The following is a 19,587-nucleotide window of genomic DNA, read 5'->3' on the forward strand; positions in this document are numbered from 1 at the left end:
AGACTTGTATGGTCTGATGCTGAGTGAAGTGAGCAGAACCAAGAGAACGGTTATGCACAATAACAGCCACTTTGCATGATGACTAATGTTGATAAACTTAACCCTTCCTGGCAATACAAGGATTTAAGACATCTCCAGAGGCCTTGTGATGGAAAATGCTATCCGCACCCAAAGAAAGAACTATGGAAGCCAAATTGCTAGTTTTTTTTTGAGTTTTGTCTCCTCTTTCTGATGGTTCCTCCTATTGGTTTTAATTTCTACTTATAACATCACTAATGTGAAAATATGTTTAATATTAATGTAAATGTATAGCCTATATCAGATTATGCGCCATGTCTTGGGGAGGGTGGTGGTGAGGAAGGGGGAGAAAAATTTTAAACTCAAAAGCATATGGAAGTGATTATTGATAAATCAAAAGAAATTAATAAAACAAAAAAGAAATGATGAGCAGGCAGACTTCAGAAAAACCTGGAAAGTCATATATGAACTGATGCTGAGTGAAATGAGCAGAACCAGGATAACATTGTACACAGTAACAGTCACACTTTGTGATTGCTGACTGATAGACTTGGCTCTTCTCAGCAGTGCAAGGATCTAAGATAACTCCAAAAGATTCACAATGGAAAATGCTGTCCACATCCAGAGAAAGAACTATGGAGTCTCAGTGCAGATGGAAGTATACTATTTGCTCTCCTTTTCCTTTGTTGTTTGGTTTTATTGCTTCATTCTTGTGGTTCCTCCCATTAGTTCTAATTGTTCTTTACATCAGGACTAATGGGAAAATATGCTTAATAGAAGGTATAAGTAGAGCCCATATCAGATTGCATCCTGCCTTGGGAGGGAGAGGAGAACAGGGAGAGGGAGAATATTTAAAATTCAATCTTATGGAAGTCAATGTTGATAACTAAAAATAAATTAATTAATTATTTTTAATAAGTTTCTGCAAAAAAAAAAAAAGAAATGGGCTTTGTGAGGTCAATAGCAACCTGTTACCTCAAATCTTCACACAGAGGCTGAATGGGGCAATATCATAAAGGGGGATTCTTCTTCAAGTAGGAGGTCCTCTGAGGTGCTTTCTAGCTTTACAACTCTATGAAAAAACTCTTGGCATATTTTCCTAAGATTCCATGAGCTTCTCCCCAACTCCCCACTGACAAGCTTTACTCAGACCTCAAAATATATCGAGTAGTAATCATCATCATTATTTGGTACAGATTGAAAAAAAAGAAAGAAAAATCCATCAGTAGAATAGATATAAGTTAAAAAGAAACAAAATCAATTGAACTCAATCACTCAGTGTTTGATAAACCCAAGGATCTGAATTACTTAGGGGTGAGAAGAATTTCCTACCGAAAAAGAACTGCTAGAAAAATAGGAAAGCAGTTTGGCTAAAAATAGTTTTGGACCAGCATTTGTACCATATACCATAATAAATTCCAAATAGATATACAATTTTTGTTTTCAAAGTCACATAAAAAATTTGATGGAAAATGAATGGAGCTAACTTTCACAACCTTGGCTAGGGGCAAAATTCTTAATCAAAAGGTAGGAGATATAAAGGGAAAAACAGACAGTTTTGATTACATAAAACTGAAAGGCTTCTGCCGCTTCAGTAAGAAGAGAAACTGCTCGATGGGAAAACATCATTATGTCAAATATTTCTGGTAAAGGTCTGATGTATAAAATATCTGGGGAATTAGCACAAATGTAGTACAAGAAGAATCATTCTGCAGTTTAAAAAAAGGTCAAAGGATATGAACAGGCAGATCTTAAAAGAATCATTACAAACTATTAACAACCATATGAAAGATTCCTCCAAATCAATAGTAATAAGAGAAATGAAATTTAAAAACAATTCTTAGTTTTCTCCTCACACTCGGCAAATTGGCAAGGCTGACAAAAAATGGGATTCTGATGATGATGTTGCAAGGGCTATGGGAAGACAGGCACACTAATAGACAATTGGAGGAGCTATGTGTTAGTCTAAACATTCCAGAAAACAATGTGAAATTATGGAAAAAATGATTAAGAGGTAGGCCCAGAGATCCAACTTCTAGGCATCTACTCCAAGGAGGAAAAGACCAGAAAGTTCCCACATATGTCACAAATTTCATAAATTCAACACTTTTTGTGGTAATAAAGAACTGGAAACAAAGCAAGAGACCTTTGATTGGAGGATAGCTAAAAGTGTCCCTGCACTTACTCTAAATAGCATAGCCGCTCTTTCTACTATATCACTCCTTTCTGAAAGGAGCATCTGCAGATGATTCCATGTGGGCTGCTGTACAATCTCTAAAGTTGAGGTTACCACTGTCAAGGCTCCTATTATGGTCCAGAGAAAAATAGTAACAAAGATGCCCAATAATTCGCAGAAGACAAGGTCCAAGAAAAAAGCCAGAAATTAAAAAATATGACCTTGCCCTCTAAATTGTGGTAGTAGTTTCTGAAAAAAATTAGGGAATTTTTAACCTAAAAATAAACACAATAAAAAACTAATCAATCAACCAATAAGCATTTATTAAATGCCTACTATGTGCCAAGCACAAAGATGTCTTTCCACAAATGCGCAAAGCATCAATGACAAACAAAAGTAAATTTAGATTTCACAGTTATCTTTAGATAACTGAGACTTGATGATTTGGAACCCATGACTAAGATATGACTCTGGAAGGTTCTACCATTAAAAAAACAAACAAACAAACAAACCAGAATAGATGGATGTGGAAAAAAATAGAAAAGATGGATCTTCAATGTTGTCTATGTTGATAGTTCCTCTGCTGGTCCCTCTACTCTCTTACAACCCATCCATGCCTTCTCCTTGTGTTCAGCTCTTCTTCCTGTCCTTTATGGGTAAATCTTCCATAGAGGGTCCACCCAATAAGTCAGGGCCCTTCTCTAGGTCTTTGGAGGTCTGTGTTCTGATCTAAGCACCACCCTTTAAGAAGAAAGGATACTGATAAGCTGGAGAATTTCAAAGAAAAGTAACCATAATGGCAAAGGGCCTTGAGTCTATGCCATATGATGTGTTGACAACTATGGTCATAGTTTTATTGTGTTTCGGTTTTTTTTTTTTTTGAAGCTAAAATTTCTTAATTCCTTGGCAATAGCAATGTTCCCATCCCCTATCAACAAACAAACAAACAAACAACCAAAAAAAAAAAACAAAACAACCCAATAACAAAACTAGATCTGCTTCCGGCTCAGTTCCCATAGCCATCACTGAGGGAAGAAATCAATGTGGAAAAGGGGGTCTACCATCCTCATCACCACCAGCAACAACTACTGACCAACTGCCACCAATAGTCCCATGGGCGTGGGAGCCCTGAGAGTGGCCAAACTCCCCAGGCCATCTGTCCTACTTCCAGCCCAGGTCTCAAAGCCAGCATCTAGGTGAGAGGTGCCAAACACGTGGTCCATGGGCCAAACCAAATTAAAATGCAATTTCTATCTGATTTTAATGTGTTAATGTGATAATAAAAAAAGAAATATATAAACATGTGGGATTTTCTAAGTCAATATATGACCCACAGGGATCCTTATGTGTGGTTTAATAGCCCTTGTTTCTATTTGAGTTTGACATCACTGATCTAGGGAATTAGCTCCTATGGAGAAGGGGTCAACCATCCCCAAATGCCACCCAGGGCAAACAAGACGGCCTAGCTGAAGCAACAAAGCCCTCAAGGGACAGGAGGCAATATGTGCCAGGCAAATCAAAGCCCTACCACCTTGACTTCCATCTTCCCTCAGATCCTAATGGAGACAGCCTAAGACTCTGGACTCAAGAGCCTTGAGAATAGCAATGCTAGAAAAAATAATAAGAAAGTTCATATGGAAGAACAAAAAGTCAGGAACTTCAAAGAAACAGGGAAAAAAGATAAAAAGGAAGCCAATTCAGCAGCATCAGACCTTAAACAGAGGGCTGGGTCTAGAGTCAGGAAGATCCAAGTTCAAATCTAGTCTCAGACATTCACAAGCTGAATGACCCTGAGCAAGGTGAGAGCATTGTTGAAGTGTAAAATGGAGAATTTTAATTATTTTAAGTTAAATCTTTCTTGTATAAATAATAATGATACAGTCAAGAACAGAAGGAATACAGAAAATGGAAAAAACTTTCATAGCCAATCTCTTAGATAGGATGTGATCAGGTTGGAATATTGCCATGGAATAGGAAATGATGAGTTAGTTGATATAGAAAAAGGTGAAAAGACTTGAACTTATGAAGGAAGATGCTATCCACCTTCAGAGAAACAGATAACAAGTGGAAATAAGCAAAGTGCAGTCTTACATATATGGGTATAAGTGTATATGTATATGTTTATAGATATCTATATGTATATATACATATGTCTTTATATATACATGCATACACATACATGCTTAATTGTAGCCTTCTGGGAGAAGGGGAAAAAATTAAGTAAAAAGTAAACAGCAGAGAACAAAGAAAAATCAGCTTTGAAAACAATGTGTAGTATTTGTTATATAGATTTTCTCGAAATGGAAATGTGTTATTTTTTATTGAATCCTCTCCTATGCTCTGCTGTGTACATGGCAATGTTTTTTTTCCCTTTTCTCATTTTGTATTTAAGTTTAAAATAAATTTTAAAATTTACAAAAAAAAAAAAAAGATAGAATAGCAATGCTTCCCACCCAGTACCCACAGCTATCATCCTAGGAAGTAACCAACCCTTGTGGGGATGCAGCCTGGAAACTGCTCCTGCAGGTGCTGTAGCCACAGCTACTGAAGACCCAGAAAAGAAAGTTCTTAGCACCAAAGTGCTCAACAGTGTTAAATGGTTTATCATCAGAAACTGATATTTCTTTATTGGTGGAAATGACAATAATGAAGAGACAATAATATCTGTTGTGCCTCTGTGCTCTAAGCACAAGGGAATACCTCCATCTGACTTGTAGCTGAAACCTTTTATATGTGTTGTCTATATGTGAAACTTTCTATAAACCTCCCATTAGAATGTGAGATCCTTGAGAGCCAGGACTGTCTGATTTTCTCCAGTTGTATCCTCAACTCTCAGCACAGTGCTTTGCATATGGTAAGCACTTAATAAATGTCATCTGTATGAGAATCAGTTGAAGCAATGGGATGGCCCAAGGATGGGACAGCTTTGAGGTTGTCATGTGGAAGAAGGGCAGCTATATGACTCAGTGGACAGAGTCCTGGGTCTAGAGTCAGGAAGATCTGAATTCAAATCAAGCCTCAGATGCTTACAAGCTATATGACCCTGAGCAAGTCCCTTAACCTCGGTCTGCCTTAGTTTCCTCATTTGTAAAATGGAATAAAAATATTACCTATCTTCCAGATGTGAGGATTAAATGAGATAATATTTATAAAGTACTTAGCAGAGTGCATGGCACATAGTAGGTTCTTTAAATTAACTAGTGCTAAGGATTGTTCTTGTTATATTTGACTTGTTAGAGCACAACTAAGGGAAATGAGTGAAAGTTGCAAAAAGACAGATTTAGTCTTGATCTCAGGAAATTGCATTACATTTACATTACAGTAATCCAAAAGTTGGTTGGTTGTTGTCCTTTGTTCTTGAAGAGGACCAAAATAACATCACTATGTCAGAGTCAAGTTTCAGTATATCCAAATGTGGCTGATCAGACCAATACGAGCTCGGAATGCTCTACCACAGGTCAGGCATAAATAGTCAATGAGCACATGTGGGGTAGATTCTCTAAATTTGTGCATCTTGTCTTTCTGTTGAGCTATTTCAATTCTGCTTTGCTGTAGAGCACAGGACCTTCTCTGATGAGGGTACTCCATGATGAGTGGTCCTGTGCCAGTGTCTCCCATGTCACATAATCAATTCCAAAGTTCTTAAAAGAGACCTTGAGAGTGTCGTTGTACTGCTTCTTCTGACCACCATGTGAACGCTTGCCTTGTGTGAGTTCTACATAAAATAGTCTTTTTTTTTAAATTTTTAACATGTGTTTTTAAAACTTTGGGTTACAAATTTTCTCCCTTCCTCCCTCCCCACCCACACTCACTGAAAAGGCAAGCATCTCAATACAGGTTATAGATGTGCAGTCATGCAAAACACTTCCATAGTAGTCCTGTTGTGAAAAACTAAGTATATTTCCCTTCATCCTATCCTACCCCCCATTTATTCTATTCTCTCTTTTGACCCTGTCCCTCCTCAGAAGTATTTGCTTTTGATTATCCCCTCCCCCAAACTGCCCTCCCATCTATCAACCCCCTGCTCTCTTGTCCCCTTCCCCCCTTCCCCCCTTATTTTCCTGTAGGGTAAGATAGGTTTCCATACCCCATTGTGTATGTTATTCCCTCCTTAAGCCAAATCCTATGAGAATAAGATTCACTCATTCCCTCTCACCTTCCCCCATTTCCCCTCCATTGTAAAAGTCTTTTCTTGTCTGTTTCATGTGAGATATTTTACCTCATTCTACTTCTCCCTTTCTCCTTCTCCCAGTATAATCTTCTCCCACCCCTTAATTTTATTTTCCAGATATCACCCCTTCATCTTCAACTCATCCTGTGTCCTCTATCTATCTATCTATACAAATATATAATTTTTTCCCTCCCACTACCCTAATACTGACAAAGGACTCATGAGTTACAAATATCATATTTCCCTGTAAGAATGTAAACAGTTCAACCTTAATAAGTCTCTTATGATTTCTCTTTCCTGTTTACCTCTTCCATGTTTCACTTGAGTCTTGTATTTGAAGGTCAAATTTTCTATTCAGCTCTGGTCTTTTCCACAGGAATGCTTGAAAGTCCTTTATTTCATTGAATGACCAATTTTTTACCCTGAAGGATTATACTCAGTTTTGCTGGGTAGGTGATTCTAGGTTGTAGTCCTAATTCCTTTGCCCTCCGGAATATCATACTCCATGCCCTCTGGACCCTTAATGTAGAAGCTGCTAAATCTTGTGTTATCCTGATTGTGTTTCCACAATACTTGAATTGTTTCCTTCTGGCTGCTTGCAATATCTTCTCCTTGACCTGGAAATTCTGGAATTTGGCTACAACATTCCTAGGAGTTTTCTTTTGGGGATCTCTTTCAGGAGGTGATCTGTGGATTCTTTCAATTTCTATTTTGCCCTCTGGTTCTAAAATATCAAGGCAGCTTTCCTTGATAATTTCTTGAAAGATGATGTCTAGGCTCTTTTTTTGATCATGGCTTTCAATAATTTTTAAGTTCTCTCTCCTGGATCTGTTTTCCAGGTCAGTTGTTTTTCCAGTGAGATATTTCACATTCTCTTCTATTTTTTCATTCCTTTTGATTAGTGTTACAGTGCCTTGATTTCTCAAATTGTCCCTATCTTCCAATTTCTCCATTCTATTTTTAAGAAAGTATTTTCTTCAGTAAGCTTTTGGATTTCCTTTTCTATTTGACTAATTTTGCTTTTAAGGGCATTCTTCTCCTCATTGACTTTTTGGACCTCTTTTGCCATTTGGGTTAGGCTATTTTTTAAGGTGTTATTTTCTCCAGTATTTTTTGGGGTCTCCTTTAGTATCATTCTCAGTTTTTCCTCTACTTCTCTCACTTGCTTCTCAAAATCCTTTTTGAGTTCTTCCATGGCCTGGGACCAATTCATATTTTTCTTGGAGGCTTTGGATGTAAGAGCTTTGGCTTTGTTGTCTTCTTCTGGTTGTATGTTTTGATCTTCTTTGTCATCAAAGTAAGATAATGTAGTCTGACTCTTTTTGTGCTGCTTGCTCATGATCTCAGCCAATTATTTGAGTTATAAACTCTTTGTTAAGGTAGGAGTCTGTTTCCAGTGTGGAGAATATACTGTCCCAAGCTTCAGGGGTTTTGTGCAGCTGTGTTCAGAGATACTTCTAGGGACCTGTAAATTTTCAGTTCTTCCAAGGTGCTATGATCAAGGGCGAGGTGTTTACTCCTTTCCTGGCCTGTGCTCTGGTCTATGAGCACTCTTTTCTGTCTTGGAACTGTGAGGAGGGTTTCCTCTCCATAGCCACTACGAGCTCCATCACGCCAGGGCTCCTCCTTGCCCCAGGACCACCACCCAGAACTGTGACCCAGATCCAAGCACGGGGAAAGCAAGAGAATCCTGCACCAGCAGAGAGATCCCTGCAATCCCCTTCTGATCAGCCACTCGATTCCCCCTCAGTCTGTGGGCCCAAAGCTCAGGAGACAGGCACCGCTGAGATCACCGGCTTTTCTCTCTCACCGCAGACACAGACTTTTCCCACTGACCTTCCAAGTTGTTTTTGGCGTTCGTAGGTTGAGAAGTCTGGAAATCTCCGCAGCTGCCCCTGATTCAACCCTCTGAGGCCTGCTCCAGGGTTGCTGCGGCCTGCACGCCCATGCCAAACTGCTCCTCTCCCAGCCTGGTGTGATATACCTTTCTGATCAAACATCCAGGTTGTCTTGGGCTGGAAATTTGTTTCACTCTATCTTTTTGTGGGTTCTGCTGCTTTAGAATTTCTTTAGAGCCATTCTTTTAACAGGTATTTGGAGGGGTTTGGGGGAGAGCTCAAGCAAGTCACTGCTTTTACTTCTCCATCTTGGCTCCACCCTAAAATAGTCTTTTTGGTAAGCGTACATTTTGCATTGGGACAATGTGGCCAGCCCATTGGAGTCGTGCTCTCTGAAGTAGAGTTTGAATGCTTGGGAGTTTAGCCTGAGAAAGGACCTCAGTGTCTGGTATCTCATCCTGCCAGGTGATCTTCAGAATCTTCCTAAGACAATTCAAATGGAAAATTCAAATCCAAAAGTAGAATCTCTTATAAAGTAGAGTTTACCTCTATTTGTCATTGATGCTTTGTGTATTTGTGGATATGTGCCTGGCACATAGTGGGCACTTAATAAGTGCCTCACCAGAGGACTTCCAATAAAGGTTGGATGGCTACTTAGGTGTATAGTAGAGGAGGTTCATTTTTGGATATGGGTTAGACTACATTATTGCTGATATTACTTTCAACTCTAAAATGCTGTGATATTTATATTATGAGGGAGTAGCTTAGAACACAGGTTGTCCATCTATTCTCCCTTGCTCTCACTATATGGCCAGTCCATCTATTTTTCTGCTCACCCATCTCTTTGATGAAATTTTTAATGCTGCTTCTCACACACAAGTTGTCACTGGTGATATGATGCAGCCCATTTATGCCCATCATATACCTCTCTGTTGCTCTCTGACTGACTTGAAATTTGAATGGCTCAGAACTTTGTAACACTTCATTATTTACAGCTGTGCTGCATTGCTAGAAAAATGTTAGCCTCAAAAAAAAGATGGGATATTATTTCAGTAAGAAGGTTTGAATCAGTGAGACTGAGGCACCACTGGCAAATAGGATAAATGATGAGAACAGTTAACATTAGAGGGATTGTGGAAAGACGGACAAACTGATACATTGTCGGTGGAGCTGTGAATTAGTCCGACCATTCTGGAAAGCAATTTGGAATTACATTAAGAAAAGGTGGCTGAAGTGTCCGTGCCCTTTGACTGAGAGATCTTACAGCTAGGATGTAAAAAACAGAAAGGCTCTATATGATCCAAAATATATATATATATATATATTTTTTGGAAAGGCAATCAGGGTTAAGTGACTTGCCCAGGGTCACACAGCTAGTAAGTGTCAAGTATTTGGTCTGAGGCCGGATTTGAACTCAGGTCCTCCTGACTCCAAGGCCGGAACTCTATTCACTGTGCTTCCTAACTACCCTTGAGCCAGAATGTTTATAGCAACATTTTATATAGTAACAAAGAACTGAAAACAAAATAAATGCCCACTGATTGGAGAATGGCTAAACAAATATTGGGACATGATAGTAATAATAATATTTACATAGCACTTTAAAGTTTGCAAAGCACTTTATGTATACTGTCTCTTATGATTCTCACAACAATCAACAAGGTTTATGCTATTATTATCTCCACTTTACAATGGAGAAAACTGAGTCAGAGAGGTTAAGTGACTTGCCCAGGGTCACATGACTAGTAAATGTCCGAGGAAAGATTCAAACTCAGATCTTTCTTCCTCTAAATCTAGCACTCTAGCCACCGCTTAAGAAACAATGAATTAGTCAACAAGCGCTTAAAAGAAGAAATGATATCTATGCTGAACATGATTTTTTTTGGGCATTCAGTCGAGTGGCTTCTGATTATTTCAAAGTACAGCACATAATGCGGTACAGTTTTTATAATTGTACATACTTTTTACATGGATATAGAAATGTTTAAGTTAAAATTAATCTTTTTACTGACATACTCAAATTTTAAATCCTAAGAAGAAAAAAGGAAAAATAAACCATGGCTGTGTATGGGCCAGATCCCCCTCCCTCAGTACTCCCCTCACCACACATCACAGTCTGCATGCTGGGAGTGTTCATGGAAATGAGACGTCCTTTTCCTTTTTGTTGGAGAGAAACATTGGGGAACACTTTCTAAAGCTAGATTATACCAGATAATAGCTACATAAAAATGTGAAAGTGTCCAGCGTCAAAAACCTGCATGAAGGAAATACTTCTGACAAAGATTCAGGATCAGTTGCAACCCAGAGACATGAACAGGTTGAACACTTAGAAAAGTATATAAACACCAGGTTACTTTGCATTTAGTACTAACCTATATCATACAGAGTTAACAAAAATAGCTGTTGTGGCTTCGCTTTTTATTTTGGTCAAAACTCAGTCTCAATCCCAAATATTACCCCAGGTGTGTGAATGATGTCCCTTTACCATGGCTGCCCCAGTGCAAACAAGCACTTCTGTTATAGTGTGAAAGAGATGCAAACGCTGGCAACAGAGAATCACGAAACCCACAAATCCACTTTTTTTGCTTGGCCTGTCCCCAACTCCCATCCAGGGTGAAATCAGGGATCCTCATGTTTTGCCTTGTGTCCACACTGGACTCCAACCCAAACTGCCAATCCTTGCACTGTACAGCTCCATGGAACTTTAAACATATTGTAGTCTTGTGGACATTTTGCAAACAAGTCGCAGTCGGTGGTAGGTATTTCCTGGAGATGCTACCACCTCAAACATAGACTGAAAGGCCCTTCCATCTAGCTCCTCATCTGTTTGATATCTGTAAAAGTCCATGGCCACAACATATTTTCAAAAATAGAAAAAAAAAAGACACTCTCTCAAATTATTTCTATGAGACAAAAATGCCCCAGATTTTGAAATTAAGGAGGGATAAAGCAGAAAAAAAAGAACCAAAGGCCAATGTCATTAATTAGCATTGATGAAGTAAATTAAATAAAATAATAGGAAAGAGATTAGAATAATATGTCAAAAAAGTGTTTATCATGAAATGCAAAGCTAGTTTAACATTTAGCATAATAAATCATATTACAATAGATTGAACATATAGAAACAACAAAAAACATATGCTTACATAAGTAGATGTAGAAAAAGCCTTTGATAAAATACAGGACTCATTTATGTTAAAAACATAGGGAATGAAAGTGCCTTTTTAAATATGAATAGAAGTATTTATATAAAACCAAGAACTATCATTATTTGAAATGGCAAGAAAATAAAAGGAAATTAAAGGAATAATCAATGGCAAACAAGCAGTAAAATTATCGCTGTTGGCAAATAACATGAGTTTATTTAGGAAACCTTGGAGTTTCCTAATTTAATTACCTATTTAATACAGAAGAGGTAGGAATGGAGCCTCTTAACTTTATCCTGAACTGTTACTGAAAGAAAAAGTCTGCTTTTGGGGGAAAACAACAATAAAACAGCAGCTGTTAATGAATTGGACAATGATAACAGACAGTGAGGGAAAAGGTAGTAGCATTGAGAGATTAAATGATATGCCCATAGTCACAAAGTAGTGTGGGTCAGAGGAATGACTTGAACCCAGGTTTTTCTGACTCCAGAATTAGATAGATGATTTGTTGTTCAGTTGTGTCCAACTCTTCATGACCCCCTTTGGGGTTTTCTTGGCAAAGACACTGGAGTAGTTTTCCACTTCCTTCTCCAGCTCATTTTACAGATAAGAAAACTCAGGCAAACAGGGTTAAGAGACTTGCCCAAGGTCACACAACTAGTAAGTGTCTGAGGCCAACTTTGAGCTCAAGAAGAGGAATCTTCCTGACTCCAGGCCCAGCTCTCTATCCACTGTGCCACCTAGCTGCCAACAGATAGACAAGCAGAAAGAGAGAGGAAAGGAAAGAAGGAATGAAGGAAGAAAGAAAGAAAAAGAAGGAAAGAAAGGAAAAAAGAAAGAACATTTATTAAATGCTTACTATGTGTTAAGCACTGTATTAAGTGCTAAGAACACAAGTGAAAAAGACAGCACCTGCCTTCAAGAAACTTATACTCTAATGGGGGAAGACACATGAAAGAGAGCTGGAAAGGGCAGGGCATGATTAAGGGGAAAGGTTACCTTATAAAGTGAGGTTAGCTCTCTAGTAGGACATGCTACCTCTCTATGTCTTCATGGACTATTCAGTTGTTCTCTTTGAGCCTCAGTTTCCTCATCTGTAAAATGGTGATAATATCTGTAGTACTTACTTTGTATGGTTAGTATGATGTTCAAAAAATAAAATGCATTTTAAACACTACAAATTTTAGCACATTTTCTTGGTCAGTCAGTCCACAAACATGTATTAAGTACTTCCAATGTGCCAGTCACAGTGCTAAACCCTGGAGATACAAAGAAATGCAAAAGAAAGGTCCCTGCCCTCAAGGAGTTTACATTCTAATTGGGAAGACGTGCAAATAACTGTACATACAAGATATATACTTTGCAAATGGACGGCATTAACTATGGAGGGACCAGGAAAGGCCTCCTGCATGCAGGCTGGGTGAGATCTGAGCTGAATCTTAAAGAAATGAATCCAAAAGGCAGAGGTGAGTAAGGAGATCATTTCAGGCCAATGCTCAAGAAAGAGCCCTGGATTCGGCATCTGAGGAGCTGAGTTTAATCCACATTTAACTATCTGGGTAACCTTGAAATAGTAACTTAAATTCTCAGAACTTCAGCTTCTTCATGTATGAAATGAAGGCTTGACCCTCTGATCCCTTCTAGCTCTAAATTCCATGATTACTTGTCTATGACTTGAGATGAGTCACGGAACCTCTATTAAGGCCAAATTTCTTCACTCGTAATATGGGGTTGATAATATTTGCATTACATAACTCACAAGGTTGTGGTGAGGCAATCCTGTTGTTCTGAGGTAAACCATCAAGTATTATAGAAATGTAACTTATTCTAGGGCAGAGACAGTCGGTATCATTTCCTTTGTATCTACCTGAATATTATATATACAAATGCTTAGTAAATAAACTGTCATTTTAGTCTGGTTTCCACCTCCGGGTTCCATTAATGTCTCTAAAATTCCATTAACATCTTTAAAACATCTCTAAAGTTCAACAAATATTAATTAAGCACCTACCACAAACAGGTCATGGCCTGGTTCCAGGGAAGACAGAACCAATAAATGCCACAATCCCTGAATTCAAATAGCCTAATGTTTAGCAAAAGGATAAGGCCCACAGATGGCAGCTAGGTGGTAAAGTAGGTAGAGTGTTAAGCCTGGAGTTAGAAAGACCTGAGTTCAAATCTGGCCTCAGACATTTACTAGCTGTGTGATCCTGGGCAGGTCACTTCATCCTGTTTGCTTCAGTTTCCTCATCTGTGAAATGAGTTGGAGAAGGAAATGGCAAACCACTCCAGTATCTTTGCTGAGAAAACCCAGAAAAGGATCACAAAGAGTCAAATACAACTGAAAAAAAAAACAAAACACCTGAATACAACACATAGACAAATAAACTATAAATCAAATTCTAATATAATTACATGGACATCAAAGAGAGTCATGAGAAAGTAGAGGTGGGAAGGATCACTTCAACTTGGGTGATTAAGCAAAGGTTTTTTTTTTAAATTAATTAATTTATTTTTAGTTTTCAATATTCACTTCTATAAGATTTTGAGTTCTAAATTTTCTCTCCCTTCCTCTTTTCTCCCCTCCCCAAGAGGCATGCAATCTGATATAGGCTACACATGTTACAATTGTATTAAACACATGTCTACATTAGTCATGTTGTAAAGAAGAATTAGAACCAAAAGGGAAAACCAAGAGAAATAAAAAATAACAACAAAAAAAGAGAGAGAGAAAATAGTATGCTTCTTTCTGCATTCAGACTCCATAGCTCTTTCTCTGCATGTGAATAGCATTTTCCATTATGAGTCTTTTGGAATTGTCTTATATCCTTGCATTGCTGAGAACAGCTAAGTCTGGGAAAGTTAGTCATTGCACAATGCGGCTGTTACTGTGTACAATGTTCTCCTGGTTCTGCTCACTTCAATCAGCATCAGTTCATGTAAGCATCTCCAGGTTTTTCTGAAGTCTGCCTGCTCATCATTTCTTTTATTTTTTTATTAATTTATTTCGATTTATCAACAATCACTTCCATAAGCTTTTGAGCTTAAAATTTTTCTCCCCCTCCCTCCTCTCCTCCCTTCCCAAGACAGCATGCAATCTAATATAGGCTCTACATATACATTCCTACTAAACATATTTTCATGTTAGTGATGTTGTAAGGAAGAATTAGAATCAACAGGAGGAACCACAAGAAAGAGAAAACAAAACAAAACAGCAGAAAAAAAGGAGCAAATAGTATGCTTCAATCTGCATTCAAACTCCAGAGTTCTTTCTTTGGATGTGGATAGCATTTTCCATCAAGCTGCTCATCATTTCTCATAGCACAATAGTATTCCATTACATTCATATACCACAATTTGTTCAGCCATTCCCCAATTGATGGGCAATCCCTCAATTTCCAATTCTTGGCCACCACAAAAAGAACGGCTATAAATATTTTTGCTCATATGAGTTCTTTTCCTATTTGTATGATCTCTTTGGGATACAGACCTAAAAGTGCTATTGCTGGGTCAAAGGGTAGACACATTTTTATAGGCCTTTGGGTATAGTTCCAAATTGCTCTCCAGAATGGTTGGAGCAATTCTAAGTGAAAGTTTCTTGATGGTGATCTGCACCTAGTCTGGGCCTTGGAGGATGGTCAGGAGGCAAAGATGAAGAAAAAATGTGACTAATGAAAATTTCAAGAGACATAATTTCTGGGTAATAAATCATTTTATTAATTATGATTAGTGAATAATTAATAAAAGGATGGTCATTTGGCCTGTCTCCTAAACCAAAGATGGATTATGGTGGCCTATGATGCTTGTATGCCCTTGGAAGAGTGGGTGTTCCTGACAGAAGCAATCAGTTCCGATTGGTTAACAATTAATGAGAATAATGAATATTATAATGAGAGGTGGATTTATTCAAAGAGGGACTAGGGCAGGGAACTGACTTTAGTTATATCACTCACTCCCAGACCACCCCTAGCCCTAGGCAATCTAAACAAAGGATCTACCCCCCTCCTGTTATCCCTCCCCCTCCAAGCCTGAGTAGAACATTATGGGCTTCCCCAGTTGGATGGGGTCTGAATAAGATTGAGGAGAATGTTAAATCTAATCTCATTATCAGCCCTATTCTTCAGGGGCTGATTTCACCTAGTAGAGAAGGAGGAAACAGGAAAGGAACAAATCCTGGATCTCCCCAATAGTAATTGGTTATTAATATAAGAGAGAAATAATCATTTCTCTCAGGAGTCATTTCCTGGTATGAAGGATGGTAGCCCATATGAAGACACAGAGAAGGGAGAGAACATGATGAAAATGAAGAATGGTGATCATGGCTCCAGGCTTCACCACCATAACTCAGCTACCTTTTTATCCCAGAACTTCCCTCAGTGTCTGGGGTCTTCTTTGGAAAGAGCCCTCCACCAGACCGGCTCCCTTCTCCCATTGATGACTGCCACAGGGGTAGGGTGAAGAGTCTATTTTGGGGCCAGGCCTGGCTTCATTCCCCTCCAGAATTGGCCACCATACTCCCAGTGAGCACCTCCCCCACCCATCCTTTTCAACTCCCACGTTGCATAACCTCTTTGAGGGCAAAGACAACCTATTTTTTTTTTTTTTGCTTGTATTTATTTGAATCCCCAGATCTTAACACAGTACCTGGCACATAGGAAGGGCTTAATATATGCTTGTTGACTGCCCACCTGTATTGTATGAAGTGGGCTGGGGCTAGGTTAGAGTAGAGTGGTCTCCATTGCTTAGCTAAGGAGTTTGTATTTTATTCAGTAGGCAATGGTGAGTCACTGATGTTCTTTGAGCAGTGGATATCATAACTGTGCTGAACATTACGTGAGTGGCAATGAGCCTGAACAAGGGCAGTGGCAGTGGAAAGGGGTGGGGGGGCTTGCAAGAGGTAGAGCAGAGGTAGAAAGGACAGGACTTGGAAAGGGATTGGGTCTTGGGGATACAGAAGAGCGTCACAGAGGCCAAAGTGAAGCAGTCCTTCCCCTCTGGGAACTCCCGTCACCATCTTCATTTTCTCCAACAGCTCCGACCCTTCCCTATTTCCTGGGGCCTCCTGCAGCTGAATGCCAAGCTTATCTGAGGCATACTTTTTGTGTAATCTGTATCTCAGCATGAGGACTTTGCCTCATCAAGAAATCCCGTCATAGACATCAATGTCCATCATCTTCTGTCTCCCCCTCCCCTTGCCAGTAGGGCAGATAACAATCCCTTATCCCCCATTCCCACTTTAGCTCTCTTGATTTCTCAGTGTGACATACATACACACACACAGCACACCCTTCTAGATGAGAGAAGAGGGCCTTGGCCCTGCAGGGGGTCACATGGCAGCCCTCCTCCCCATCCCCTCTCTCTCGGAGTGAACTGCGGCCTTTTGACGTCAGCAGCAGCCAGCAGGGTGTCTCAGTCCCTCAGTTTCCCCAGCCCCCACCCAGGACTGCCATAATTCATGGAAGGATGGCAACATAGGGACCTTGAGCTTATCTACACTGCCCTTTTCATAACAGCCTCCTCCTCCACTCCACCCATCACTGTCTCCCAGTGATACTGAACCCAGCTGGACACTATGTTAGACACACGTGCACACGTGCATACAGACACACATACCTCACCACTTCCCACTGATCCAAAACATATTTACCAGCTTCATTAATATATTATAGGGGGGCAGAGGGTCTAGGAAGGTCCCTCCAAGGTATGGAATGGGACAAAGATATGGACTTTTTTCTCCTCAGCTCCACAGCTTTTCTTCTTTTCTCCACAGCTTTCTGCCAATCAATCTGTCAGCAAATGTTAAGTGCATCGTACTAGGCATCAAGGAAAGAGACAAAGATGAATAAGAGCCAGTTCTGGCCTTCAAGACACTTACATTCTAGTAGGGTAGACATCACATGTAGAAATTAAATAACAATATGAGGTGACCAATGATAAATGGTAAATGAAAGGGAGGGGCAGCTATGTAGCACAGTGGATAGAGTGCAGGACCTGAAGTCAGGAAGACTCATCTTGGAGAGCTCAAATCTGGCCTCAGATACTTTCTAGCTGTGTGACTCTGGGCAAGTCACTTAACCCTGTTTGCCTCAGTTTCCTTGCCATCAAATGAGCTGGAGAAGGAAATGGCAAACCACTTCATGTCTCTGCCAAGAAAACCCCAAATGGGGTCACGAAGAGTGGAGCACGACTGAAAAACAACTTGACAAAAAATGAATGGGAAAGACACAGGAAGACAGGACTATAAGTTAGATGAATGAATCAATAAATGAATAGAAAGGTATTTGTTTTTTTTTGTTTTGTTTCTAGGCAATTGGGGTTAAGTGACTTGCCCAGGGTCACACAGCTAGTAAATGTTAAGTCTGAGGCTGGATTTGAATTCAGGTCCTCCTGATTTCAGGGCCGGCGCCACCTAGCTGCCTTGTAAAAAGGTATTTGTTAAGCACTTTATGCAAAGCACTAGAGAAACAAATAGAGAAGTAGGTATGTTATCTGTTGTCAAGGAGTTCTAGTGGTGGAGACCACACTAATGGAGGGTTTCAATTGCAAATCAGATGGGAAAGTCCCATGGTCCTTAGGGCGCTACAGAAAAGCAGGTGGCAATGCATCTTCTTTAATGTCATCTTTTTTCCAGTGATAAAAATTGAATCTGTTTCTGATGTTGAGCCATTTGACACTTCCAAGGACTTTGTTTTGTTTCTGGCTCCGGAGCTGTGATTGCTTGAGGGAGGGAGGGGAGCAGAAAGATGGGTTCTTCAGCACAAGCAGGAGCAGTTGCTAGGTAGCATCTCCACAGGGGTTGCTTCCTGGGACAGGGGTGGGGGAGGGAGCAAGGGGTGAGCAGGGTTGGTCTGGAAGCAGCTGCTGGAGGACATTGTCATTCCCAGGGCTGCTGAGCTTCACTGTCCATCAGTGGTAGTTGGTCAGGGGTTAGTTTTGGTGAGGAAGGTGAGCCCCTTCACAGGAATTGCTCCTCTTAGAGACGGTTGGACACTTCCGACGAAGGGTGAGCAAATCACTATGCATAGAAGCAGTTGTCAGGCTGCCTCTCCACCGGGTCTGCTTCCCAGGATGGCGTGGGGGACCATCTAGAAGCAAGGCTGGTGATCTGGGTTAACTGCTATTCCCAGGGTTTGGAGGTGCAAGGTCTTGGGCTGACTCTGTCCAGGCCTGAGGGGAACAGGAGATGGAGGTGCTGCCTGTAGTTTGACTCATCCTAAGCATATAGTAGCTATTACCCTCCCAGGGTCATTGGGGGACACAAATGGGATAACCTGTCCAAAGGGCTTTACCAACTTTGAAGAACCTCCACTGTTATTTTTGTGGCAGTTGGGAACAACTACTTCTACTCTCCCCGACAACGTCCCTTGCCTTTTCAGGGGTATTTATCCCTGGGAGTTTCACTCTGGACCTCCCAAGCCCCTTGAAGAATGAATTCCCATCGAAAGAATTTTTACAACCAGTCTCTCTGATAAGGGCCTCATTTCTAAAATATGTAGAGAATTAAGTCAAATTTATAAGAATACAAGTCATTCCCCATTGATAAATGGTCAAAGGATATGAACAAGCAGTTCTCAGATGAAGAAATTAAAGCCATCTATAGCCATACGAAAAAATGCTCTAAATCACTATTGATTAGAGAAATACAAATCAAAACAACTCTGAGGTACCACATCACACCTATCAGATTGACCAAGATGACAAAACAAGAAAATAATAAATGTTGGAGAAGATATGGGAAAATTGGAAAGTTGGTGGAGTTGTGAAATGATCTAACCATTTTGGAGAGCAATTTGGAACTATGTCCAAAGGGCTATAAAAATGTGCATGACCTTTGACCCAGCAATAGCACCTCTAGGGCTGTATCCCAAAGAGATCAAGCAAATGGGAAAAGGACCTACATGTATAAAAATATTCATAGCAGCTCTTTTTGTGGTGGCAAAGAATTGGAAATTGAGAGGATGCCCATCAATTGAGGAATGGCTGAACAAGTTGTGGTATATGGATGTAATGGAATACCATTGTGCTATAAGAAAGGATGAACAGGCCGACTTCAGAAAAACCTGGAAAGACTTGTATGGTCTGATGCTGAGTGAAGTGAGGAGAACCAGGAGAACACTGCACACAGTAACAGCCAAGTTGTTTGATGACTAATATTGATACACTTAACCCTTCCCAGCAATACAAGGATCTAAGACATCTCCAAAGGTCTCATGATGGAAAATGCTATCCACATCCAAA

The sequence above is a fragment of the Vombatus ursinus genome, unplaced genomic scaffold, assembly GCF_900497805.2.
Source record: "Vombatus ursinus unplaced genomic scaffold, bare-nosed wombat genome assembly UNPS02014778.1, whole genome shotgun sequence".
In the NCBI taxonomy this organism is placed as follows: Eukaryota; Metazoa; Chordata; class Mammalia; order Diprotodontia; family Vombatidae; genus Vombatus; species Vombatus ursinus.